The sequence below is a fragment of the Felis catus genome, chromosome D1, assembly GCF_018350175.1.
Source record: "Felis catus isolate Fca126 chromosome D1, F.catus_Fca126_mat1.0, whole genome shotgun sequence".
NCBI lineage: Eukaryota > Metazoa > Chordata > Mammalia > Carnivora > Felidae > Felis > Felis catus.
The window spans coordinates 23,913,190-23,941,083 of record NC_058377.1 but is presented as its reverse complement, the minus strand read 5'-3'; the positions used below and the strand labels follow the sequence as shown (position 1 = coordinate 23,941,083).

The 27,894-nt window shown below is 45.3% G+C and overlaps 1 long non-coding RNA gene across 1 annotated transcript; it reads right to left on the bottom strand.

Moving 5' to 3' along the window:
* Positions 1-47: 47 nt before the first annotated feature.
* LOC123380401 lies at positions 48-27,894 on the bottom strand. Its single transcript, XR_006586108.1, has 3 exons — positions 27,625-27,894; positions 14,541-14,636; positions 48-501 (listed from the first exon to the last, which is right to left on the bottom strand). It is a non-coding gene; the product is annotated as an uncharacterized LOC123380401 (long non-coding RNA).

The following is a 27,894-nucleotide window of genomic DNA, read 5'->3' as shown; positions in this document are numbered from 1 at the left end:
AAAAAATTAAAAAAAATAAAAATAAAAAGAGGATTCTGTCCAGACTGGTTCTGTGACTGCTGGCTTCCCCTCTCTGCGCTGGACTGTCTCTGGTTTCAGTGGTCTGTGGGGTAAACGTGTGGGTGGCTAAAATGGTTCTGCCTGAGACACAACGCTTCCCCCACTCATCCCCTCCACTCAGGCCAAACCTTGTGCATGCTCGCTATCACCTCATCTCCTGCGAGCCCGTCCCCGCACCGCAAAGCATCCCTCCTCTCCCCCGGTACCCCTTCCGGCACATGCTCCCACAGCACAGAGCACCAGGGCTCCTGGGAAGGAGCTGCGTTTGCGCTCCTGAGCGCCGGCTGCTTTTCACCCCTCCACAGTTAACACCATAAAAACACACAATCTCCTGCCATCAGACGAAGCCAATTTCCAAGTCCTGCGTGAAGTTAACGCTGCTCTCTGCCTCTCCCTGCTTGGTGTTGCTAAACGCTGTTCCCTGTGGCACTCGGCACAGGCCTGCAGGGAGAAAATAACACAGAATTAACCTTGAACATAGGTGTGGGGGAGAAACTACAGCTTTACCAAAATGAGGATAATAAAGGGCCGGTAATCACCCCTTTAACGCCAGCGCTTTGGGGTGCCACGAGGGAAAAGAATCTGTGCTAGATTTTCCAGTTGTATAATAGGACTTACTGCAGTCAATTAGTCCCTCTTCTTCCCACCTGTGTGCCCAAGCTGCAATAGCAAAGAGGCAAGTGGGGGAAATGGAAGTCAGCCCGGCCTGGCCTGTGACCCCCCATGAAGCAGGTATAGGAGAGGGGCCATCTGACTCCACGGTGCCACGGGTCACGGATGAAGAAGGCAGGCTCCTATAGCCTAGGCTCTGGTAACAGTGTGCCAGGATTTTAGAAATAGACTTCCCATAGTTTGGTAGAATGCAATGATTTCCCCAAAGATCAGAACGCCTCTTTGGGTTTTGCCCCCTTCTGTGTCATTGAGTCTCATTTCTTTCTCTCCCTCTTTTTTAAAAAAAAATTTCTTTAATGTTTATTTATTTTTGAGACAGAGAGAGACAGAGCATGAACGGGGGAGGGGCAGAGAGAGAGGGAGACACAGAATCCGAAGCAGGCTCCAGGCTCCGAGCTGTCAGCCCAGAGCCCGACGTGGGGCTCGAACTCACTGAATGCGAGATCGTGACCTGAGCTGAAGTCGGACGCTTAACCGACTGAGCCACCCAGGCGCCCCTCTTTCTCTCCCTCTTAATGAGAAAGATGAGTCGCCTTCACCCATCAAGGAGGCTTGGGGAATCTAGAACAGGGCTTCCCAAATGCAAACGTACAGACACGTCACCTCGGAGATCTTGTTAAGTTGTAGACCTGAGGGTAGGTCCGAGGGGCTCCTGAATTCTCACGGGCTCCCTGAGAATGCCAACGCTGCTGGTCCACGGACCAGACCTTGGCCTTGACATCCTGGACAAATGAACTTGGACTGAATTAAACAACTGAGACTTGAAGGTATGTTTGTTAGAGCACAGTCTAGAGCACTGTCAGGACCTTGGATGCAAGAACCTATGACCTTTTTTTTTTTTTAAGCTTTGATTTAAATTCCAGTTTGAACACACAGTTTGATGTTAGTTTCGGGTGGACAAGACAGGAATTCAACATGTCCACCTATCGCCCGGTGCCCCTCACAAGTAGTGCCCTCCTTAATCCCCATTACCTATATAACACATTCCCTCCCGCCACCTCCCTTCTGGTAACCATCAGTTTGTGAAGACCCCTATGACTTTTATTTTTTTATTTTTTTAACCTTTATTTATTTTTGAGACAGAGAGAGACCGAGCATGAACAGGGGAGGGGCAGAGAGAGAGGGAGACACAGAATCTGAAACGGGCTCCAGGCTCTGAGCTGTCAGCACAGAGCCCGACGCGGGGCTCGAACTCACGGACCGCGAGATCATGACCTGAGCCGAAGTCGGACGCTTAACCGACGGAGCCACCCAGGCACCCCCCCATGACTTTTAGAATTGCTGATCCCTACAACCTCAAAAGGTCACGAGTCTCAGACTTGGAGGCATATTTGAAGTCGGAGTACTCTGACAAAGAGCCGCTCAGTACACCAAGGCGTGTAGGATATGCATGCGTTGTTTCCTAGGGGCGCCGCTGACTTCGCACAGGCTATGGGCAGCTGACTCTTCATTGTATGGCGGACCCGTGGAGAATTTTGTTTGCGAGTGGCCTCCCAAAACAGAGGCGTCAAAAGACATAACGGTGTTCCCCAGAGCACAAATCTGAAGGCCCTTTCCTTTTAAACTAGCTTCCTAGTGATCACCTGACAGTGTTAGGAATCACAGTGCCCAGCTCGGCGTCCACGACCATCTTCCACGCACATACCAGGCGCCATGCGAAAGGGTGTGTCAAGGCTAGAGAATCCACAACAATACACTGAACCACTTTTTCCGTCCAGCACTTCGCCCCTCATCTGACCTTCCTTCTCTTGTCTCTCTTCTCGTTCTCTTCCTCTCCTGGATGCCGCCAGGGGTGCTTTATGTTGTCTTTTCTTCACTCTTTGGATAGGACATCCCCTACCGCCTTCACAATTACAACCGCGTTGCTTCAGTTTCTCTTGTCTCCCATTTCTGACTTTGGGATGGGAACTCTGTCCTTCAGCCACCTCAGGTAGGCCTCTTCCCCCTCCAGACTCTCTCCCAGGTGATCCCAACCACCCATGGCTTCAGTTCCCATCTGTGTGCCGCGGTATCCCAAACTCTCATCTCCAGACCAGAGCTGTCTTCAGCATCCCAGACACAAACACGCACAGGCGCATCAGGTTCAAGGGGCTTTCAATGGTTCTGGTCATTAGATCTGAGAGAATAAAGGACAAGAGGTAGGGAAAGAACTTGCTCGCTAATCTCCCGTCTCATGAGGTGACACTGTCACCTTCCCACCTGCTCTGGACTTCTGGGAGCCATCCCCCACTCTTCCTCCTTCTCAGCCTCCTACAGCTCAATCGACAGTTAGGTTCTGGAACTCCCATTCTCCGCATTTTGCTGTGGAACCTGCCATGTTTTAACTATTTCCGTGTCTTCACACAACCTTTCCTCTCCGCTTGGGTCATGTTCCTCCTCTTAAATGGCTTATTGTTAGCCACCTGGAGGACTCTGAGCCCATCTTCCTTAACTCTCCTGCAGGGTTTTACTGTCTGTTACAGAAAGAGCAGCATGGGAACACGAGGGACGAGCGACTCAGCCAGGAAAGGCTCTTGGTATATCAGAAGTTGTACCTGGAGCTGTATGGTCCTTGGCATTCCTGCCATTTAGCCAATGCTGTCGGGAACACTGATATTTTCCCCAGGAGAATAATTCCCAATTATTCCAAGAAAAAAAGAATCACCCCCATGACTCAGCATAGAACAGTAAACTCTGTCCACTCATGATTTTTTTTTCATCTCTAGAGAGCTTGTCCCTGCAGGTGAAAGTTTGCCACACAAATTCCCCTCTGACTTATTTCTTGTCAACAGGGAGACAGGAGAGATTAGAGACTGTTTGGCAGAGGTTAATGAGCCCATGTGCCCGCTGTTCCAGAAGCATCGTCTTCCTCCCCTTCTTTATGCCTCTTCTGCCTCTGCCTAGAACACTTCGCACGCAAGGGTCCTTCTAGGCTGTCAGTTTTCTGCAGTGCCTCCTTTCCTGCATATCCCCCAATGCTTTGCAGGGGCTGATAAACGATGCAGACAAGTTACATAATTTCGTGTGAACTAGAATCTCAAGACTTGATTTTCAAATGCTGGGTCTGCCACTTGCCCGCGACGTGCAGGTGGGCAGGTTACGTAACATCGCCAAGGCTCAGTGTGTTCGTTTATAAAACGGATCCCTGCCCACCTCAGTTCTCATGCTAATTATTAAAAGTATTATCAGCATTTTACAAACTCTGAAGCATGCAACCAAAATAAATGCTACCACCAGGGCTGATAGCAGCAATAAGTTATAAACAGGCTTTTATTTGTGGGGGTGGTTACAAACTGCTCCAAAGGCATTAAACATTATGAAGAGGAGAAGATCAAGCAGGGAGAAGAAGACAGTGAATCATAAAAAGAAGAGAGGTTGATGATGGGTGCTTCGATTCTGGAAGAAAGGTGACAGGAGGTAGCTATGGGAATACAAGCAGCATCCGTTCATGTAGACCCATGGAGGCCCCATTAAGGAGTTTAGATGTTTTTCTGGAGACCCTGGGAGCCATAAAGTGCGCTAAGCAGCAGAGCTTCATGAGGAAGGTTTTATCTAATTAAGTCATTTATGCTGCACTGTGGATATTAGACGTGGGTGGGTCAAGACTGGAAGTAGGGAAAACAACTGAGGACTCTGGCAGTCACCCAAATGAGAAATGGCATTGGCACGGCTTGGAGAGCGCGGTGGGGATGGGAAGTGGTAGACGGATTCAAGAACTAATGGCCAGTACCGTCCACATGTCACAATCTCATCTCTGAAATCTCAGCTCAGCAACTACAAAGGACTGTCTCTAGGAAGGAAGGCACTAGACTTCTAATCAAAAGATCTGCGTTGTGTTCGATCCCTAGACCGGCAGGTCATTAACTGGCATTAGCTTCAGGCATTTGGGAAATCTGCTAACAAGCCTCAGTTTTGTCATCTGTAAAATGGGGATAATAATAGTTGCCCTGCCTCGCTTACCGGGTAGTTGTCTCAAGTCAGATGTGACACAGGAGGTCTGCTTTATAAATGGCTAAGAACTGCTTACGTTATAAAGCAGCCACCAAACACAAATGGAATAGACAGAAGAGGAAAAGAACATTCAGCTCCTCATCTGGGCCTTCTGCCTGATGCTTCCCTGGCCCACCTTGACTTGTATTAGGCCAGGGCTTATTTCCAACGTTCTTTAAATTTTATAAAGCCTTTCGTAATGAGAAAACTTCGCGCGAATCTTATTAGACATAGCAAAGACCAAAATCAGCACAAAGCTCACATAGAAAAGCTTTAGGAAAAAAATAAGGATTTCTCTAGAGGCTCTATATGTGCTTAAATGGTGCAGAGAGCTAAATTGTGAAATTACAAATGAGATGTGCAATGGCATATTTGATTATACAGAGTCATCTGCAATGCCTCATAACATGTAAGAAATTTGAGAGACTGTTTATCTGGCACTGAGCTCCAGGAGGAATCTGCAGGAGAACTGGGTAAGCTCTAATAGGGCATTCAGAAGACAGAGGGTGTGCTTTGAGGGGAACCGCATGGGCTCATCTACCCACCTTGGGTCTCAGATCCACTTTCTCCCCCAAATTCCAAAGGCTCACGTGGACTTTAGTTGAATTGCCGTATTTGAGCAGAAATGGAAAGATTATCCCTGTTTCACAGGTAATGAGCCCGTGTCCTAAGACAATTACAAGAGATGGTCTCTACTCTCAACCAGCTGACAATCTAATCGGGTCCACACGATAGGTGTCTGATGCAAATACCCAGCTTCCGTGGCCCGGTGCTAACACGCGGTGGAGAATAGAGGCGCTGAAGACAGGCAGACTGTAATTACGTCCTGACCGCTGCTTACTGGCCTTGAGGCCCTGGATAAGGTGCCTTAGTCTCCCTGAGCCTTGATTTCTTCCACTGTGAAGCAGGGAAAGCAACGCCTTGTCCTGCAGAGTCGGTGGGATCGAATAAATTGGGCACGTGGGGTGCGTACCCAGTGTCCCCTCCATTAATATTCCGTGTGCGTTGGGGGTGGTTACTACTCTACAGGTGTAGTGGGGAGTCATGCAGCGAGGCAGGGGTCACACAGAAGGGAGTACTGGGCCTCCTCTGATTACTGGATCAGAACCATTCTCTTCATCAAAGTCCCAAACATCACTTAAGTACACCTGGGTCCTAGCCGCGGTAGCCCAAGATACGGATGTTTTGGTAACGACCAAAGATTTCTATATTTCTCAAGTACAAGGCAACAGGATCAGACAAAAGCAGGTGACCACCCTGACCCAGCTTCTGCTGGAGCATCCAGACCCGGTCTTCTATCCCCACCCAGCTGGGCCTCAGAGAGGCCCAAAGCTATTTGGCCCAGCTGGCTTCGGAAGACCAGCTTCCAGGGTTGCTGACGTTGCAACAGCACCCAGCAGGCAGGTGTGCGGGCGGGAGGCGCTCACAGGAGGGAACAGATTGAGAAGGGCTTCGGGAAGTCTCCAGCACAGATGCCAAGGCAGAAGGGAAACTCTTCCCGCGCTCCATCCTCCTACCCCTCCCAGCAATTCAGGGACAGAGGCAAGGAATTTGAGATTGGAGCTGTTCATTTGAATCCAGCAATGTCTAGTGCCTTCTCTTCAAATCTGGGCAGTCAAGGCTGTGACTGTGACCCTGGAGGCCAACGTCAAGGCATATGTATTAAAGCCCCTGTGTGGCGTTCTGCACCACTCCTGACCACAAGGATTTATAATCTGCAGAAAGCACAGATGAGTTCTGCCCAGGTAACAAACACGTAATGTGCGCGCGCATGTGTGTGTGAGAGAGAGAGAGAGAGAGAGAGAGAGAGAGAGAAAGAGAGAGCATGTACTGGGATAGGGGGGCTAGATCTTAATTTGACTTAATTCTTAATCATTATTAAAAGAATGAGGATGGGGCGCCTGGGTGGCTCAGTCGGTTAAGCACCTGACTTCGGCTCAGGTCGTGATCTCATGGTTCGTGAGTTCAAGCCCCACGTCGGGCTCTGTGCAGACAGCTTGGAGCCTGGAGCCTACTTTGGATTCCGTGTCTCCCTCTCCCTCTCTCTCTCTCTCTCTCTTCCCATCCCCCGCGGCTCTATCTCTCTCTCAAAAATAAACAAACATTAAAAACAAACAAACAAAAAAGGATGAGGATGGGACTTGGAGAAAATAAGGAAATAGGACAAAGGCTAAAAAAGAAGGATTTTTCCTGTTGGACCCTCCTGTTTTCCCTCAGGCCATAGATACCTCCCAAGGAGAACCTACAACAGCATTTCCTCATATTGTCCCATTTTATAATTCATACACACCCATGCACACATGCAGGATTTAAGTAACATTTCTCAGCTTGGGGACACGTTGCTTAACCCTTTGTCTTAGAACTTGACACAGAAATATACGTTAAGAAATTTTGGTTATAAGACCCTCCCAGATAATCAAACCACACACCTTTCCAGATTCTGCTGTCTCCCCTAAATCAATCAACAGGCAGGTGTTAAATGCCTACCAAGGGCAGTGTCCTGTACAAGAACTTCCAGAAGACACAAGAAGGTCTGAGATTATTTTCTCTGCAGCTACAATCAATCACAAAGCTCTACTGATTCACTCCGCTAAATTTATCTCTGATCTGCCAATTCCTCCCTCTCCCCACTGCCCTCATCATCTTATTCCCAGACCTCCAACTGGTTAGCCCAGTTTCCAGGTCCTCCAAGAGGACTCCCCCAACCCAATCCCAATCCCTGGCTTTGTTCAGTGTTCCCCATCGTTGTCCTGAGACCTTGAGTTTACATTTTTTGCAGCGCTTACCACATGATATTAAAATAGTGCTATTAAAATAGCTTTTGGGTCTGTCTCTGATGCTAACCTGGTTGCAACTTCTTAAAGGGCTCTATAAACCTTTAGTGTATAACACGGTGCCTCCACTCAGTTGACGTTCCAATGCTTAGCCTCTGTCGTACATAGCATGTGTTACTGTGCTACAATGACTTATGTAGCCGGCCACCTCACCCAGCCAACTGTGGGCTCCATCAGGACGACACCTGATTCATCTTGGAATCCCCAGCGTCGAACGCAATGCTTGGTGCCCAGTTACAAACAAATGAAAGAATGAATGAATTACACATGAATGAATAAACCTCCGGATTCCCTATGATTTCTCTGAGGCTCTTTCTAATTCTAAAATAAGAGTTGATGTGTACCACATGAGTGCACAGACAATAAGCACTATTATATCTCTCGGGAGGGGAAGATCACGTTCAGCTGGAATGATTGGGGAAGATTTCAAAGAGAAAATGTGAGTTCAGCCAGGACTGAAGGATGGGTAGGATCTGGGGGTGTGGATGGGGGGGGGTGCGGGTAGAGGGAGAACCTTCCAGGAGGAAGGAAGAGCAGCAGCAAGGGTGCAGAGTTGAGAAACAACAATCCTGATAACCACCAGATTTGTTTTCTGTGTCTGATCCATATGGAAAAGGGAGAAACAGCATGCACTTCAGCACTGTCAGAGCTAGTGTGTTACCTGATGTGTTCTTCACATCTGATCTTTCATAATTAAAGTTTCTGGGGTGGGGGCGGGAGGGTCGTAGCATGACCGCCTGTCCCAATTTGCCTAGGCTTCATGGGTTTTCAGGACTCAGGACTTCCAGCACTGAAACTGGAAAACCCCAGATCAATAGGGATGAGGTGGTCACCCTAGCCCCCAGGAAGCTACGGAGCTACTGAAAATAACCAAATGAAGCTTCTAGAACCACTTCACCCCTCTCCCCCTCCCGTGGATCCTGGTTTCTGATGTATTTTCTCTTCTAAAGACAACAGGAAGTGGTTTTACAACTGAAGGAAAATAATTTACCCTCTCCAAGAAACTTTCTCTCATGGCTTCCCCTCCTGATTGAGGTGCCCCACCTCAATGCTACCATATGAAAATTGCTGTCGTGGGTTCACCAATTAACATGTGGCAGTGATCCGTCTACATTCCCCCAACCCACAATAAACCCTTTGCTGCCACGGACTGTGCTTTATTTATTCTTGCAGCCTCAACAGAGAGAGCACTGCCAACCACCCCGTGCATATTTGTTGAGGGAGTGGATGCATTCATTGGTTGGTTTCCTGGCTGACTAGGTAATTGTGACTCGTTACTTGAATATTCCACAGAAACTAGTGGATCAACCTGACAGTGACTAGTGTAGACCCTCCTGGGAACAATCAACTCTACTCGCAGTCCTCCATTTTCAAAGGAAGATTGAGGCAGCTTTTGCTGTTGAGTAGAAATACATCGTGTGACACCAACTTATAGTCTTAGGTACCAGTTCTGTGAGGCTGAAGGGCTAAGCAAGCCTTAGGCCACTGAGGCTCCTAACTCCCCAGACGCTCTCTTAGGTTCAATGATGAGCCAAACAGCTTTCATAATGGTCCCTGCTGGTGCGGCAGCAGAGCCCAGAGGTGGCAGCCGGTGGCCAGCCCTCTCTGCAGACTTGTTGGAAGCCTTGGCCCCAGTGGGCCATTAGGCTCCAAGCAACTCTTGCTATATCATGCTGAGATTTGGGGGAAGAGATGAGCTGAAAGGGGAGAAATTCCAATCTGGATACAGGAAAAAGAACATAGGGATGAACCAATGTCAGCTAACTGTATTCTTCCCGGTTTTTATTTCTAAAACCTTCCAACTGGGGCGCCTGGGTGGCTCAGTCAGGCAAGCGTCCTACTTAGGCTCTGGTCACGATCTCACAGTTCGTGGGTTTGAGCCCCACACCGGGCTTGGTGCCGGCAGATGAGAACCTGGAGCCTGCTTTGGATTCTGTGTCCTCCTCTCTCTCTGGCCCTTCCCCACTCGCACTGTCCCCGTCTCTCTCAAAAATAAATAAACATTAAAAAAAATTAAAAATAAGTAAATAGATAAAACTCAAACCTACAGAAGGTCGAAAGTATAGTAGGAGTGAAAACACGTATACCTTTCTTTCCATTCCACTCGCTAATTGCTAACATTTTTGCTCTATTTGCTTGAGATGCCTCTGAATGTTCTTGTTAAACCTCATGAAAATTAGTTATAGATGCTTTGAAATTTGACCCCTGAAATATGATAGCATGCACCTCCTAAAAACTAAGCATTATCTTACATAAACACAACTGGGTTTTTTTCACTCCCAAGACTGTTATCTCCCAAGACATTGATACAGTAATAGTATCTAATAGATCGCCCATGTGAACATTTTCCCAATAGTCTTAGTAAGAGTCTTTATAACATTTTTTTCTGACCCAGCATCCAGTCAAGAATCACCTGCTCCATTGTCGTTCTCTTTGGTCTTGTTCATCTTTTGATCTAGAACAGTCTCCTACTTTGTCTTTGTTTTTGTTTGTGTTTTTGTTTTTTGTTTGTTTTGTTTTGTTTTGTTTTGGGTCTTTTATGATGGACAGTTTTGGCATCCAGATGAGTGTCTTATAGAATACCCTGTAGCCTAAATTTGGGAGTCTCTTTCTTCACTATCAGATCTAGAGTAGACATTTTTGCTGTAAGGACTGCATAGATGATATCGTAGCTTTCTCATCCCAGCTCCTCAGGGAGCTCATAATGTCGTTTTGTTTCAGCGTTGATAGTGATCCCACCAGGCGTGGAAGCCTGGGGAGCAAGACTGAATGAGGCAGTCGGGCAGGTTATTCTTTTTCTGTCACTTGGTTAAGGTGCTGTCTGCCAGATTTTTCCACCACAAAGGATCTTCTACTCTGTAGGCAATAAGTCATCTATGGGGTGAGACCATGTGAAAAAGCTGTTCTCTAGCAGCATTCGCCCAATGGATTTATCATCCGTTCATCGATGGTCTTTGTTCGCGTGGATTATGGCACTAGTGATTACAAGAGGCGATCTATCCGATTCTATCACTTCTTCTACACAAATAGGCTAGTGTTTTTCCGTAAAGAACACCATCCCATCATCCACACACGTACACGCTCATTTGTTAGCTTTTTATCTTGAAATCATTATAGATCCACACAAAGTTGTAAAAATATTACAGATGTTCAGTGCACCCCATACGTAGCTTCCCCCCCCCCCATGATAACATCCTACATAGTACATTATCAAAACCAGGAAGTTGACCTTGGCACGATACGATTAGACTACACATGTCACGTGGATTGTGCTACTTTATTTTTCATTTTTAAGTTTTATCTTAATTTTGCATCATCACTTTAGACTCATTTTTTTCATTGGATTATAATCCATTACCATCGTTATTGTGTTTGATGCTTGAATGGTCTCAAGTTTGGCCTGTGAGAACCCCTACAAGCCAGTTCATGTACCTTGCTGTAAGCCACCCCAGTCTTTGAACTATATTCTTTGGTTTCTGGTACAACAAGGTGTCTCAAGCTCCACACCTGTAATTAGCCATTTCTCCAAGGACCCCAGGTTTTTTCTTTCATTTTTTTTTCCCTCAGAAACTCGATCCTGATTCCAAGCCTGGGTTTCTTTTACCCAGGAATGATATTTAGATATAAGATCTGGGTACCAGGTGAGGTCGTTGCTATTGAAGTTTTGCTTCAAAGCCTTTTCAGTGGACAGACACCGGAGTTCCTCTGAATTAGAAATAGCACCAATGTATTTAACTCATTTGTGCATTCCTACAATATACTCAAAACTCTTGGCATTATTATACCAATACCATTACCAACAGCAGACCTACTAAGTAAGTTCAAGGTGTCCTTACAGTGCTTTTTTTTAATAACCCAGTCAAAATATACAGTTGAAACACTGTGCTTGAGTGTTTTGAATTAATGCTTTATTTTCTGTAAGCTTATGCTATCAATTTGATATGTGGTTGGCTTCCTTTGTTTCATTTGGTATTCAGCTTTAAGACGTATTTTGTATTTATCCTTACTGATCTAATTTTATTTTAAAATATAGGAAACATTGGTATGATTTATAAGTCAAAACCATATGGAAAGATGTATTCCGAGAAGTCTCACGATCACCCTGAATAATCCCTGTTCCCTTATTTCTGTGTATCCCACATTTTCTTTGGTTTCTGGTTCATCCTTCCTGCATTACTTTTTTTGAAGTTTATTTATTTATTTTGAGAGAGAGAGAGACAGCATGAGCGGGGAAGGGGCAGAGGGAGAAGGAGAGAGAAAGGGAGAGGGAGAATCCCAAGCAGTCTCCACACTGTCAGCGCAGAGCCCGATGTGGGGCTAAAACTCATGAACTGTGAGATTATGGCCTGAGTTGAAACCAAAAGTTCAGCCGCTTAACCGACTGAACCATCCAGGCGCCCCTGCATTACTTAAAAAGAAAAAAGCAAAGAGTGCCTGGGTGGCTCAGTCAATTGAGTGACCGGACCCTTGATTTCCGCTCAGGTCACGGTCTGGCGGTTTGTGAGTTTGAGCCCCGCCTCAGGCTCCACAGCTAGCAGCACAGATCCTGCTTAGAATTCTCTCTCTTTCTCTCTCCCTCTCTCTCTCTGCCCTTCCCCCACTCACACTGTCTCCGTCTCATTCAAAATAAAGATGCTTTGAGAGAAAAAAAAAAGCAAGGAAATAAGTACGTGTTTTCTTGTTTCCCTCTTACATAAAAAATAACGTACTGTATTTACTCTTTCACATCTTACCGTTTGCTCTTAACATATCCTGGAAATCACGCTCTATCATTTCACAGAGAGCTTCCTCATTCTGTGTTACATTGTGTGTATTCTCTTGTGCGGGAATACCATACATTACCCACCATATCCTCTATAAGAGAACATTTAGGTTGACTCTGATGTCTCCTCACAATAAACAGCATCAGAATGAATAACCTTATCACAAGTGGTTCGTATTTGTGGAAATGCATCTCGGGATAAATCCCAACAAGAATAATTGCTAGCTCAAAAAGTAAATGCACGGTTTTGTTCAACATGCCAGATTTTCCTCCATGGAGACGGATCATTTTGCTTTCCCACCGCAATTTACGAGAGTGTCCGTTTCCCTACAGCCTCGTCAAAGTGTGTATTGTCAAACTTTTGAATTCTGCCAACCTGACAGATAAAAAATAGCATCCGAGTGTAGTTTGATTTTGCATTTCTCCTATTAAGAGTAAGTTTGAACAGTTTTTTTTAATATGTTTAAAGACCGTTTGTGTGTACTTTTCTCTGAAGTGTCTGCATCTCTGGCTCATGTTTCTTTCCAGTGTTTGGTCTTCCATTTCTTGATTTTCAAGTATTCTTTAGTATTAGGGAGGGATTAGTCCTTTATGATATACATTGCATAGACTTTCTCCAAGTTTGTTGCTTGTTCTTCTGACTTTGTGCATTTGTATGTGCATGGTTTTCTTTTAGCTATGCAAAATTTGGGGGTTTTTTTAGTATTTAAACATTTTTTACAATAGGTACTTTTATCAATCTTTTTTGCTTATTAAGTCTGGATTTTTCAATCACGGTTAGAAATACTTTTTCTATACCCGGATTATAAAGAAATTCACTCACTTGTGTGGTTTCTTTTTTTTTTTCACATTTAAATCTCTGATCCATTTGGAGTTTAATTTAGGAGATGGTGTGAGATATGGATGCGTTTTTATCTTTTCCCAAATGGCCATCCGATTGTCCCATCCTTTATTAGGAACTTCATCTATTTTCCGGAGTTGCTTCAATTTGGTGGCTTTCTGCACACACAAGAAGTCCCACCATCAATATATTAGGCATGCCAAAACAGAATTCGACACTTAGAGCATTTTCTTTCTGTGTCTGGTCCATGTGAAACTGCCAAACCCTAAAAGGGCTGAGGGTTGGGAACTCAGAATTTCTAGCTTATATATTTTGTTTAATTTTTTTTTAATTTTTTTAATGTTTATTTTTGAGACAGAGAAAGACAGAGCATGAACGGGGGAGGGGCAGAGAGAGAGGGAGACACAGAATCAGAAGTGGGCTCCAGGCTCTGAGCCATCAGCCCAGAGCCTGACAAGGGGCTCAAACTCACGGACCACGAGATCGTGACCTGAGCCGAAGTCGGACGCTCAACCAACTGAGCCACCCAGGCGCCCCTGTTTAATATTTTTTAATGTTTATTAATTTTTGAGAGAGAGAGAGAGAAAGAGAGCATGAGTGGGGAAGGGGCAGAGAGATAGAGAGAGGGAGACAGAATTGGAAGCGGGCTCCAGGCTCCAGGCTGAAAGCACGGAGCCTGACCACGGGGCTTGAACTCAGGAAACCATGAGATCATGACCTGAGCTGAAGTCATGGGCTTAATCGACTGAGCCACCCAGGCTCCCCATATTTTGCTTAACATGTCTCAGAAGCCTATGTTAGTGACAAAAATTTCAAATAGAACAAAAAGCTGTATCGTGAAAAGAAAAATCACCCTCTCATATCAGATCGCTCTAGAGGCCACTACTGCTTCCAGATTCTTCTGTGTCCATTCACATAATATATGACTGTGCAGGCAAAGCAAATGAAAGAGTGGGGGAGAGAGGAGAGGCTTTTATTTTTTTTTAGCTCATCTATTTATTTTGAGAGACAGACAGCACAAGGGGGGGAAGGGGCAGAGAGAGAGGGAGGGAGAATCCCAAACAGGCTCCGTGCTGTCAGCGCAGTGCCCGATACGGTGCTCAAACCCACGGATCACGCGATCACGATCTGAGCCGAAGCCAAGAATCAGGCTCTTAACCAACTGTGCCACCCGGGGGCCCCAAGAGATACTTTTAATGAAAGAGGAGGAAAGTGAGCTCTTATCTACTGAAAGATCCTTAAGCACCTGCAGGGTGTGGGTGGTCACCACAGGGAAATGGTTGCTCAGAGCTCATGGAGGGACACTAAGGAGCAGTCACAGCCCTCAAAAAAATGACTCGGCGGTAGGAGGAACAGGATATTCAGATTGCACCAAGAAATGAACATGTCATGTCATACTCACGTGCTCCTTGATGTGGAGCTCCCCATGATCGTAAGGGCGGTGCATACATGAGGACAAAACCTCCCATCCCCACACACTGAATTTTTTCTGTAAGCTCTGCAACCAAGAAAGAAAAAAAAATCAAAAGAAAACTGGATTGTGTCAAGAAACGTTAGCAGCTATGACTCAGGAATACATGGGGGGGGGCAGATCTGTTGACTCAGAGGGTCCATTTCTTAGTCACTTAGCAGCTTTTACCACACTTTAATCTTTTAGAAAAAGAAAGTGATTTACAATGTGGGGGGGGGAGGTAAAAATAAAGGACTGTAACAGAAGGATTTGCTTCACAACAGCAGTTCCATGGCAGCATGCAAGGAAAATATAGAGGAGAAAGCATTGTTATTCTATTCTAGAGAGAGGGCTTTTGAATACCGAAGTAGATGGGTGTCAATTTCTGTATATTAAAACATTCAAAACACAGCTCCATTCTCACAGAAGTTCCCTCTATTGTAGCAGAAATGCATTTTTTTCTCATCTTTATGGATTACAACTCTGTAGAAGTGCACATGCTAGAAGGGGATGGGGGAGTGGGGGAACAGCTCTCCTGGAAAGTTCACAAGCTGTTTTCCATTTCCCTGGGGGTTTTACTTCTTCTAGACTCAGGCGCTTGAACTGCTCCATGCCTTGAGATACTGGAGTGTCTGATTGGGATGGACTCTCCAATAGGCACTTCATTAGCACGTGGCAGAGTTCTAGCTCATGATCAATCCTACCTAGGCCCACTCTGTCCCCTTTCCACTACCCCCAGTTGTCACTACCACAATTTTGAGGCACTAGAATTCTGGATTCTGTAGTTGAGCTACAGGTGTGTATATTCTGAACCTGCACTTCTCTTGCAAGGATACTGTAGGCCTTGCACAGATGCCCATCTTTGCACGGATGCCCATCTTTGCATGCATGCCCATTCTTGCATGGATGCCCATTCTTGCACGGATGCCCATTCTTGCACAGATCCCCATCTTTGCACGGATGCCCATCTTTGTATGGACGCCCATTCTTGCACGGATGCCCATCTTTGCACGGATGCCCATTCTTGCACAGATGCCCATTCTTGCACGGATGTCCATCTTTGGATAGATGCTCATGCAATGAGCTATTTGCTCGAGGACAAGTTTCCTTCCAGCACTTAACCGCTGACCTCCCAGCCTTACATTAATTCTCCTCCCTTTCTCCGTCCTTTACTTAATTCCCTTCAACTTCTATTCTACTCAGATTCTAGCCGAGGAAATATGCTATCCCCACTCATCTCTACAGTCAGGAATACTCCTCTGCTATTCCTAGCAAGTCTCCACACCCCTTCCCATTTAAAAATTCTATTAAAAATCCATGATTTATAGCAAACCTCCTTGTTTCAAACCTACAATGCTTCAAGTAACTCCATTCTTACCCTCTAGCATCCATCTACCCATCCCTCAATGAGCGCATTTATTGGACACTTGCTATGTGGTAGACACTGCTAATATGAGGAAAAAGGACATTTGTGTAATGCCTTACAGTTCGCAAGACAGTCTCACATCTTTTTTCCTCTACGATCTCCACAGTAACCCCCAAAGTAGGAAGAGTAGATTTAATTACTAATCCCACATTACAGATTCGAAAGCTCAGGCCCAGAGAGGTCAGGTGGGTGCTGTGAAGTGACAAATCCAAATTTTCAAACACAAATCTTGTTGGGAGCTTAGGCTCTTTGTATTAACCACAAAGCCTTAAGCATGTGACCATCCACGAACCCCCTCCCCGAAGCCCACACACACCAACACACGCAGAATCTATCTTTAGAGCTGCAATTTGGTTTAAGCATGTTTTTTTTTTCTGTTTCTCTAATGTGTTTGTTCTGTCTTCCCTTTAATCAATAAGGTCCCCATAGACTGGAGCCCAGAGTGGCTCTCTGAGCATGGTGCTGAAAGGGGTAAGGAAAAGTCAAATAAATCCACAGCTTCTAAGAGCAAATCTGGGTAAAGGTTTTGACTTGCACAGATGCTATCCCATCTGAAATTGCAGCTAGAGGTATTGAAAGCCCATGCAGGTGAGCTCCTCGGTGCTTTACCCATTTAATAAGCATTAGTGTGTGTGTGTGTGTGTGTGTGTGTGTGTGTGTGTGTGTGCATGTGTTTTAACGCAAGCGCCATTCCGTCAACAAAACCCAGAATGAACCAGCTCTGCCCTCCCAGGCATACTCCCTCCCCTAACACAAACGCCAGTGCACAAGAAAAGCCCCCACCGTGGGCATATAATTATCATCAGACTGCAAGCCCATTTCTCGAGGATCCTTTCCCATTGCTGGAGAACTGGATTAATCAGCACAGGCACAGTGGTTTTCGCATCTCTTAATTTACTACCAAACACTCCTTCCCTCCTGAGAGGAGATGTTTTGTTACGTGTAATTAGACCATGTACGCAATCCTATGTGGGACTTGTTACTTTTGCACAGGAGGATTACAGAGCTGTCTCCAGGTGCGGAACAGTGACATGCTGTACGAACAGAGGTATGCTGCATGTTCATTTGCAAACCTCGTCTGGCTGGGCGCAGGCTCGAGTGGGGAGATGTTAGGGCTGGAGGCGCACGTGGGCTCAGCAACTCTGCCTAATTGTCTGGGGCCTACAGGGCCAGAAGAGAAGGGCTGAAGCATATGGTCTCTACCGCTTCTGAGGTTTTCTGCCTCCTGAGAGCACGACTGGCGACAGCCAGCGCGAGGCCGAAGGGTCTGGCAGTGGCTTCGGAGCCCCTCCTTCGTTGGACACGTGTTGGGGACCATGGAATCTTTATGTGGAGCTGCATCTGATTTCAGGGAACCAAGGGGTGACCGGACTTTAGACAATGAGCATCCGTCTGGGTCTTGAGCTCTGATCTGAGGGCTTTTCCTTGTGAAAGCCTGAAACCCCTAACTCCCAGCATCACCTGAAATGCAACTCTTGAAGCTCTGTATTATAGCAGAAGCAAAATGAAAAAAGAGTACTGAAGCACCATCCAGCCTGCTTCAAAACTTCTTCGCTAACTTGCTTGGAACCTCCACTCCTAACTCAAACTGTACTGGTAAAAGCCGTTCGGAATCCAAGTCTGTCGGTAAAAAACACACTACATTTCTGCGCTGGTCCTCAGCTGTCCTGATTTTCCTGTTAATGATGGAAAAGCAAGACCTGTTGGGATGACTTGTGGTCAAGTACTTCTCAGAAGCCAGAAGCATGCTGGTCAGACGGGAGGAGGGAGGTAATTGCTACCAACCACTAAGGCCGTGGTTAGGGGGCCCCAGAGTGTGGACGTGCCTTGGATCAGAGGTTCCCGGTTTCTGCTTCATCACCTACTAACTGTGTGACCTTGGGCGAGTCATGAGCTCTCTGGGCCGCCGTCTTCGCAGACACCCGAGGATGGTAATAGTAATAACATCCGACCTCCTTCCCAGGGCCTTGGTAAGAATGAAATGAGATAATGGCCACGAAAGAGCTTTGTAAACCATATTCCGCTACACAAAGGAAGGGCCTTGTTATTAAGAATAGTGACTCTTCCAGCTAGTAATAGCTCTACTCTGGGAGTTGGGGTGGGGGTTGGTCCTCCCACGCTGCCTGGCTCTGTTAAGTCTCTTTGTAAAGGAACAGCACTGAGGAGCTCCGCGTGTGCCTTGTCACTCACCAAGGGACCGCTGGCAGAAGACGCTGGAGGAGAGGCGCCAGGGCCTTGTGTCCCTCAGGTTTGACACAACATAATTGTTTTGACATATGATGGAATTTGTCCTCGCATGGGTCAGAAAAAAGCCCAATACTGATGCTTTTCATCTAATTTCAATTACAGTCATTAAAACCCTTATTCCTGAGTCAAACCTTTCCAAAAAGCCATCAATGACAGCCCATTACAGATGAGTTATTTATAGCGGCGCATGTTAATTTTACAATACCACAGACCAATGATTCATGGCTTGGCATTGGTGAGAGACATCATTCACCGGGCTGAGTGATCTCTGACATAACAAGCGTTGCTCTGTGTCTCTTCGAGGACAATTCAAGGCCTCCGACGAAAGGGCCAGACCCTTCACAGAGCAGAATAACCAGAGTATCTTGGCCTTGGCCCATTCCACCTATGGAGAAATTCTGCCCTAAGTGGGGAAGAATGGTACAATCTGCGTTGGTGTTGGAGCGTGACATCTATAGGATTCTGGCTGAGATGATATCTTGGCCTGGGCCAGAGTTTCAGCTTTTCTTTCTCACGATTATAGCTATTGGCTCAGGCATTCAGTAGACTTCAGATTATTTGCTGCTATTCAGTTAGCCTTGGGGGATCTGATATTCACCTGGACTTGATAGACAAAGATGGCTCTGAGGCCATCGAAAGCCCAGCATCCTTTTATCCAAACTACTTCAACCTCAGGTTCATAAGTACCACTTTGACCGATCAATATTGGGCCTCTTGATTCTTGGTCTATTTGTAGCTGAAATTCTCCCCCTTGATTAAAAATTCACCAAGAGGCAGCCTGATGTGACATTTATGAGTTCCTGGAAGTCCATAAATGTTGAATGTTAGAAATTAGCACCGAGTTTTTTAGATGATAGAAAGCAATAACAAAGCAAGAGGGCTAATATTCAACACTCTGGTATTTTTATTGTCTGTCTGTGGAAACTGATAGCCAAGTGGAACAACTAAAACTTCATACAAAGCACTTCCGTGTGGGATGAAGCTTTGTACCGGTCGGTTCCTACCTCTAAATTAAACCTCCTTCCAATGAAACTGTGTTGGTCTCCATGAAACCAACTGCCCTATTTCCTTCTGAGTTCGTAGCACTTGACAATGGGATGCTTGCCCAAGTTCCCTGCTGTATTTTCTTATGGGCCGTGAGAAATACTGAAGTTAATTACTTTTGCTCTTTCTTCATATAATAGGAGCTCCAAAATCATTGAGAGGATAGGTTGGTAAAAAGAAATTTGTGACCTCAATATTTAGGAGTTTTAACCCACAGCACTGTTTTACACTCTATCCTTAATGATTTCTTCCAAATTATTTCCTGCCCATATCCCAGCACATTTCTGAGACGCTTTTCCCTTCTTTTACGTGACTTCTTCGGGTACTTCTATAATGTTCTCCCTGTAGACCCTCCTGGGCCATTGATCAGGGTTCTGGGAGCTTTGCACACTTCCTGGGAGGCCTTGTCTAGTCTAGGCTGAAGTCAATGATGAGACAGAGAAGGTTAAATGACTAAGGCTCTAATCACTACCCTGAGTGCCATTCTACTTCTTTTACTGCACGGTCGTCCGAAGAGTTTGTATCTGGAATTTCAATTCTGCCTGGTTGCTGGTACATTTTACAAAATATAATGAGATACTCTTCTTGACTCTCGAATGGAGAAAGCTTGCTATATTATGCATGGATGGAGGAGCGTGCAATGGGAAGAGGACAGAAGCTAGAGCCAAGTTGTTTGACTCTTCTCCAAGCTCTACCATTTCTTAGGTCTGTGACCTTGTTCTCTACCCTCTCTGTGCAACAATTTTGTCTTCCATAAAATGAAAGTGATGCTGGTACCTATCTCAGATAGTAAATGAACTAATATTTGAAGGCGTTACCTAGCACATAGTAGATGCCAGATAAGTGTTTGCTAAATAAGTGGCTTTTTAATTTAAGAAATATTTATGGACTACCCGCCGTCTACCCGTATGGCATGATGTCAAGCAATGCGGGGATGTAGAAAATGAACCAAGCATGTCAGCCTTTAAGGACAATTGTGGGATGGGCATAGACGTAGACGGAAATAACCAAGAGAGTGGGGCTGGTACACGCTGTTTGTGGGTCTATCACACAAAGGTGATGATGGACATACAAAGGAGGGCAGGACCACTGTACCTGGGAGGGGACCAAGAAGGTTACACAACAAGAAATGGTATTCGAATTGCTCCTTGAAGGATGAGTCGTATTTCCACGGGCACTCAGTGTGGAGCAATTGACAGAAGGCGACCCCACATGCACCCAGCACCAGCACAAGGCCAAACTTCTACCCTCCATGTTCCCCAATGCCGTATTTGTCTTCCCTATATGTCTCGCTTCCTACGTCCACCTTTCTTTCTTCCTTTTATTCCATCCTTCCCTCCACCTGCACGTGGCCTCCACCGGCCACACCTTTTTCTCCAAATACTGTCTTTTTTTTTTCTTTCAAGTTTGTATTTCAATTCCAGTTAATTAACATACAGTGTAATATTAGTTTCGGGCACAGAATTTAGGGGTTCATCACTTACATACAACACCCAGTGCTCATCGCAAGTACCCTCCTTAAGACCCAACATCCAATTAGCCCATTTCCCACCCACCTTCCTCCAGAGACCCTCGGTTTGTTCTCTATAGTTAAGAGTCTGTTTTCTGGTTTGCCTCTCCTTCCTCCCTCCACCACGTTCATCTGTTTTGTTTCTTTTTTTTCTTTTTTTCCATATAATTTATTGTCAAGTTAGCTAACATACAGTGTATACAGTGGGCTTGCAGCCTCAGGAGTAGATTCCCATGATTCATCGCTTACAGACAACACCCAGTGCTCATCCTAAGCGCCCTCCTCAACGCCCATCACCCATCTTCCCCTCTCCTCCACCACCTCCATCAGTCCTCAGTTTGTTTTCTGTATTTAAGAGTCTCTTACGGTTTGCCTCCGTGAGTTTGAAACTATTTTTTCCCCTTCCTTTTCCCCATGGTCTTCTGTTAAGTGTCTCAAATTCCACAGATGAAGGAAAACATATGATATCTGTCTTTCCCTGACTGATTTATTTCACTTATCATAATACCCTCCAGTTCCATCCACGTCATTGCAAATGGCAGGGTTTCATTCTTTCTCATCGCCAAGTAGTTCCATTTATATATAAACCACATCTTCTTTATCCATTCTTCAGTTGGTTTTGCTTTATCGCTCTTTTAATCTCAAAAGTGCCACAAGGAATTTTTAAATAAACCAAATGATAGAGAAAGCCACAACATGAAAAGCTAAATCTGCTTTTTCCACCCCCCTGCTCCCTGGAGGTGACAATGGTGTGGTGGTTATGACACGTGGCCACGAATTCTTGATACCCCTCCCTCTGAAAGGAAGACCTTACATCCCTCCCCCGGAGTAGGCTTACAACTGCTTCCGCCCAGAGAGAAGCACAGAAGTGATGGTGTGTGTCCCCCAAGGCTAAGGCGTAAATGGCCACGAAGCATCTACCTTGTGGGCCATGAGCTGCCGTTTAAGAAAGTCAGCTTCCCTGAGATAGCCCCGCAGGACAAGCTACATTTGGACACTCAGCTGGGTTGGCCCAGTCGCTCAGCTGTCTCCAGGCCTTACGTAGTCACGCCTCTTGGTTAACGTGTGCCATCCCACAAGTACACCACCCCTCATTTAACCACCTTTTAGTGACAGCTATGTGGTAGTAACTTCCAGGGTTGTTAGCAGTACAAAAAAAAAATCCAGCAATGAACACTCTTATCCGTAGATCTTTGTGCGTTGTAAGGGTGTTTCTGCAGGAGAAACTCCTAGAAATAGTGTTGGTGAACCAAAGAGTATGTGATTTAAAAGAAAAATTTTTTTTTAGTAGATACTACCAAATTGCTTTCCAGATAGGCCCTGCCAATTGAGACTTTTCCCGATGGTGCGTAAGAGTACCTGTTTCCCTATAGCTTCACCAACACTGAGTGCTGTCCAACTTCTGCATCCTTACCATTCTGACGCCATCTCTGCCTTTGTTATGATGTGCCCTAGCTGTAAGCAAGCTATCCCAAACGTGTCTGGTCCAAACCTGCAAATCCACGGGGTTTAGGTGCTCGTGGAAGCGGGGAGGGAGCATTCGGGATGGTTAAGGACAAAGGTGATACAGAAGGGCAAGCTATTAATAACTTAGGGGGCAGAGAACCAATTTAACATAGAGGTGAGCCACAGAACATCACAGACTTGCAGAGCAAATGTGTCAGAATATAATGAAGTTCAGCTCAATGGCATTCTGCTAATGGCAGGTGTTATCCGAGATCCAGAATGACCCAGGTGGAAGAAGGTTGGGGGCTTATGAAATGAGGAGAGAGGAAAAAAGGAGGTTCTCTCGTTCATTGGAGTGCTCGCTGGACAGCTGACTATAAATGGAACATTTTATAATGATCAATTTCAACGTGGGCAAGTCCATAGTACAGTCAAGAAGAGTGGTTCTCAAACCTAGCTGCCTAGCAATGTTACCTGGAGTGTTTTTTAGAAAAATAGGCATATTTCATCTTCCTCGCTGTCACCTTCAAACACATAGACAGTCATCATGGATTCGGATTCATTTGGCTTGCCCTTTTGACCAGTGCATGAGATAAATCTGAGGCAGAACAAAGTTAAGGACAAGTTTCGTGGATCAGAGCCTCTTAAATTTGAGCACGCAACAGCATCCCTCGGGGGCCGGGGAGGGTGGGTATTAAAACACAGATTGCTTGTTATTTTGCAGAAAAGTGGGGCTGTAGTATCAGTTCTGTATGACTGTAATGGGTTATTATTCCTATCAATGAAACTTGACTCATTAGTCTTCTTTGAAGCAAAACTAGCAATTAACTTACCCTATGACAAAGGGTCCCCGGTAACATATCTGGGAGAAGAAAAATAAGTAAAGGTCAAGAGAGCAGTAATAATAATGAGGATGATGATGGGAAAAATCAAGACATGCTAGTATTTCTTTAGATATTTTCCAAGTGATTTTGTGGAATCTCCTTCACTTAAGATCTTCCAAAAAAGACAGGATAAATATAAACTATAAGATATTCATTTCCCAAGAATGGCAGCAGGAATATTCCACTAGGCAGCGAGTTCTCAGCGGCTACACAAAGACAGGGGCAAACCATGGTCGCTAATGTGTTGCTCAATTTTGGCAAGTGTATGCGAATTTTTTATGGATGTAGTCATCGAAAAGCCGTTGTTAATACGAGACCAAAATCCTGGGACCACCTCAGCTTTGGTAACAAATCTCCAGGACAGTATCCCTTGCTGTCCAGTTTACGGGAAATGGTTGGTTTATGATTACTGAGTCCCTCCTGAGATAAGTTTAGAAGATGTTTCTCATACTGGCCTTGAAGCAAACTCACACTTTAGTAAGCAAGGGCCAGGACCTGAAGTTCCCCCAAGATTCTATCAGCTCCACAAGATGCAATTACAACGTATTCATTCAATAAACATCAATCATGTGCTGAAAAATAAGAATAAAGCACAGATTGCTAGGCCCCATGACAATCACCTCTGATGCGGTAAATTTGCAGTCGGCCTGAGAATTCGCATTTCTAGCAAGCTTCCAGGTGATGCTGGTCCAGAGCGACAGCTTGAGGACCATCGCCACAGCAGCAACACCTGGGAGCTTGCTGGACGTTCAGAATCATAAGCCCCTGATCAGACCTAAAGAACCTGAATCTGCATCTAACAAGATCCCCCAGGGATCTGTGTGTTTATCAAAGTTTGGGAAGTGTTCCCCTGTACGTTTTATTTCTCTTGCTTTGGATACTGTCCAAAGGAGAGAAGGCCTGAGGGAGTAGAAACCTGAAAAGTTGCAGGACAGACCTGGGTTCCAATCCCAGTGCTACTACTGATAACAAATGACTTCGCTAAAAAAACAAATCATTTCATTTCTAGTGGTTTCCTATTCCTTGTAAATAAAATGGACAGACTGGGCTAAGTAGTCTTTTAGATTCCTTTCTGTTTTTCCTATGGTTCTCATGTAGCAATTTACCTGTTTTTATGGGCTGAATTGTCTACCCCCAAAATACAGAGGTCGAAGCCCTAACCCCTAATACCTCAGCGTGTGACCATATGTGGAGATGGGGTCTTTAAAGAGGTAATTAAGGTCAAGGGGAGGTCCTTAGCCAGGGCTCTAATCCAGTATGACAAGTGTCCTTACAAGAAGAGGCGATTGGGACACACATTTACAGAAGGCAGACCATGTGAGGACACAGTCAGAAGATGACCACGTACAAACCAAGAAGAGAGGCCTCAGGAGAAACAAGCCCTAGCTGATACCTTGATCTTGGACTTCCAGCCTCCAAAATTGTGAGGAAATAAATGTCTGTTGTTTAAGCCACCTCGTCTGTGGTCCTTTGTTCCAGCAGCCCTAACAGATTAAGACACACATATTGAGATTTGTAACTAAATCCCGTTTAGATTCTAAACACTGAAGTCCAGCTTCTGGGGCGCCTGGGTGGCTCAGTCAGTCAAGTGACTTCAGCTCAGGTCATGATCTCACCATTTGTGAGTTCGAGCCCCACGTTGGGCCCTGTGCTGACAGCTCAGAGCCTTGAGCCTGCTTCGGATTCTGTGTCTCCCTCTGTCACTCCCCTTCCTCCACTCACACTCTGTCTCTCTCTCTTTCAAACATAAATAAACATTAATTTAAAAAATTTTAAACACTGAAGTCCAGCTTCTTATTACAGCTCATCTCCCCCAGCAGACGGATTAGCTCCCATAAGCAGGTTCTCCAAGAATGCCAGGGCCCTCCCATATGCAATCCATCAAGTGTTCAAGGCAATACGCACACTGGTGGAAATTCATTTTCCTGGATTCCTGATCCAAGAACCATGGAATCCCATTTATGACCGAGCCCTCATCCACTTTCCCTGATCTCCTTGTCACTACGACACCAGCTCCCACCAGCCCTTCCCACCCTACCTGGGGTCAGCTTTACATTTTGATCTCTGACCTCTGATCTCCATAACCCCCTCTTTTCACAAATCAAGCAAATGACACTTCTATGCCCTGATCCTGGCTGTTTCATAATCCTTTTGCCCAAGAACAGATTTACATTGATTGCTTCTTCATTCAGGTCATTTTTTTTTTCCTGCTAAACCAAGGTACTCTTACAGTGCAAATATAAATGAGAAACATGTTGAGGATGTAAACCCTCCAGTGTAGGTGCATTCAGATTATTTTCCTTCTTCACTGTAGCTCCTAGAGTAATACAGTTTCAAACAGGGTTTCTAGGGTCACCTGGGTGCCTCAGTCAATTAAGCAGTGGACTCCTGATTTTGACACGGTCATGATCTCAGGGTTGTGGGATCGAGCCCTGTGTCAGGCTCTGCTCTGGGCATGAAGCCTGATTAAAAGTCTCTTTCTCTCTCTCCCTCTGCCTTCTTCCCCTCCCCACTCTGAAAGAAAGAAAGAAAGAAAGAAAGAAAGAAAGAAAGAAAGAGAAAGAAAGAAGGAAAAAATAGGGATTTTAGAATTATTCTAGTCAAATGCAAAGACCAGGCATCAAAACATTAAGAGAAGAATCACCATTGTTTTGAGAGCTCTAAGGTAAGGCTATTTTTCTTTTTTTTTTTTAATTTTTTAATGTTTATTTATTTTTGAGAGAGAGAGAGAGAGACAGAGCACGAGTGGGTGAGGGGCAGAGAGAGAGGGAGACACAGAATCCGAAGCAGGCTCCAGGCTCTGAGCTGTCAGCACAGAGCCCGACACGGGGCTTGAACACATGGATCCAATCTCCTGGCTGTTCAAAGTATAACCAACAGACTAGCAGAGAGGGTTTCCACTTGGCGATTCTTGGAACCCCAGATCTACTGGACAGGACCCTCAGGCAGCATGCATGCATGTACGTTTACATTTGAGAAGCACAGCTCTAGACTACCTGCATGCAAAAACAAGAAAAAAAAAGAAAAAGTTTTGACACTTTTCTCATCGCTCAGAAAAAGTCTAAACAGTTTTGCTTCTGTGGGACTTTGACTATTCTGTGTCTCTACTGAAAAATGCTCGAGGTACGTATTTCCTTTGCTTATGAAAAATAGCCTTGGGGCACCTGGGTGACTCAGTCGGTTGAGCGTCCAACTTCGGCTCAGGTCATGAACTCGCTGTTCCGTGAGTTCGAGCCCCATGTCGGGCTCCGTGCTGACAGCTCAGAGCCTGGAGCCTGCTTCATATTCTGTGTCTCCCTCTTTTTCTGCCCCTCCCCTGCTTACTCTCTGTCTCTGTCTCTCTCTCAAGTAAATAAACATTAAAGTTTTTTTAAAAAAAAGAAAGTAAATCTAAGAAATTTACATTTAAAAAAAGTCAACAGTTTTTTTAAAAACAAAACTCAAAAAAAAGCTGATTAAGTTCAGATGAAATATAAAACCAGGAATAACAAAGAACGCTCTGGAAATTAAGAATCATGCGAGAGGGGCACCTGGGTGGTTCAGTAGGCTGAGCGTCCAACTTCAGCTCAGGTCATGATCTCACGGTTCGTGGGTTCGAGCCCCGCGTCGGTCTCTGTGCTGACAGCTTAGAGCCTACAGCTTGCTTGGGATTCTGTGCCTCCCTCTCTCTCTGCCCCTCCCCTGCTCGTGCTCTGTCTGTCTCTGTCTCTCAACAATAAATAAATGTTGAAAGAAAGAAAGAAAGAAAGAAAAGAAAGAAAGAAAGAAAGAAAGAAAGAAAGAAAGAAAGGAAGAAAGAAACAGCAATCATAGATGTCCTTTATATCTCACCCAATTTTCTGAGTAAACCCATTGAGCAGTGTTCCAAAGTTGTCTGTATATTAGGGTCACCTGGGGAGCTTCAAAACTTGCTATTGCTGGTGTAATCCCAAAACACTGTGATTTAATTGGTCTGGGGTGTGCCCTGGGCTTTAGAATTTTCTTAAAGACCCCCACACCAACATGATTCAAATGTGCAAACAAGTTTCAGAATCACTGCTATAAGAGTATATGGATTGAGTGCAAGGATTGGGGGGAGAGAGGAGCTATAGTTTTCTGAAGAGACCTGCCACTCAATTTTTTATTCATTCATGCGCTTATTCATACACACAGGCAGACCCATATGCAACAAATAATTAGAACAGATTTTGTACCAGTGCTACGCTGGGTCCTTAAGGTTCAAAGAGGAAACACGTAGCCCCTACCTTCTTAGGGTTTAGAGTCAAGGTGGGAGAGGTAGATGAGTAAACAAACGAGGAGGGTACAGTGAAAGGGTTCTAGGTCGGTGCCCTGGAATATCTAAGGGATGGGCACCTATGATACAGAGCCATGTCTCTTGTGCAATTACCTTGTCAGATTCAAGAAACCAGGTAACACTTTTGATGGGACGAGCATGTGTTTTCACTCATTCAACAAATATTTAGTGAGCACCTCACGTACCTATCATTGAGTGAGTTGCTGAGTAGGTTGTAAACGAAGCAGTCGATCCAGTAAGCACAAAATCTCATGACCTTCTCAGAATCTCTGGACTTCCTGGTAGAGGAGATCTTTCTCGCCTTTACCTGCTTGCCATCCATTCTCCCTTCTGCTACTGTTATGCCCAGAATTCGTGATCCCCAAAGACCACTAGGGAGCCGAGTCCGATGCAAAAGCAAAAGAGCCTTTATTCGAGCTAGTTCGAGCTCAATCCCCTGCCTGCACCGACGCAGC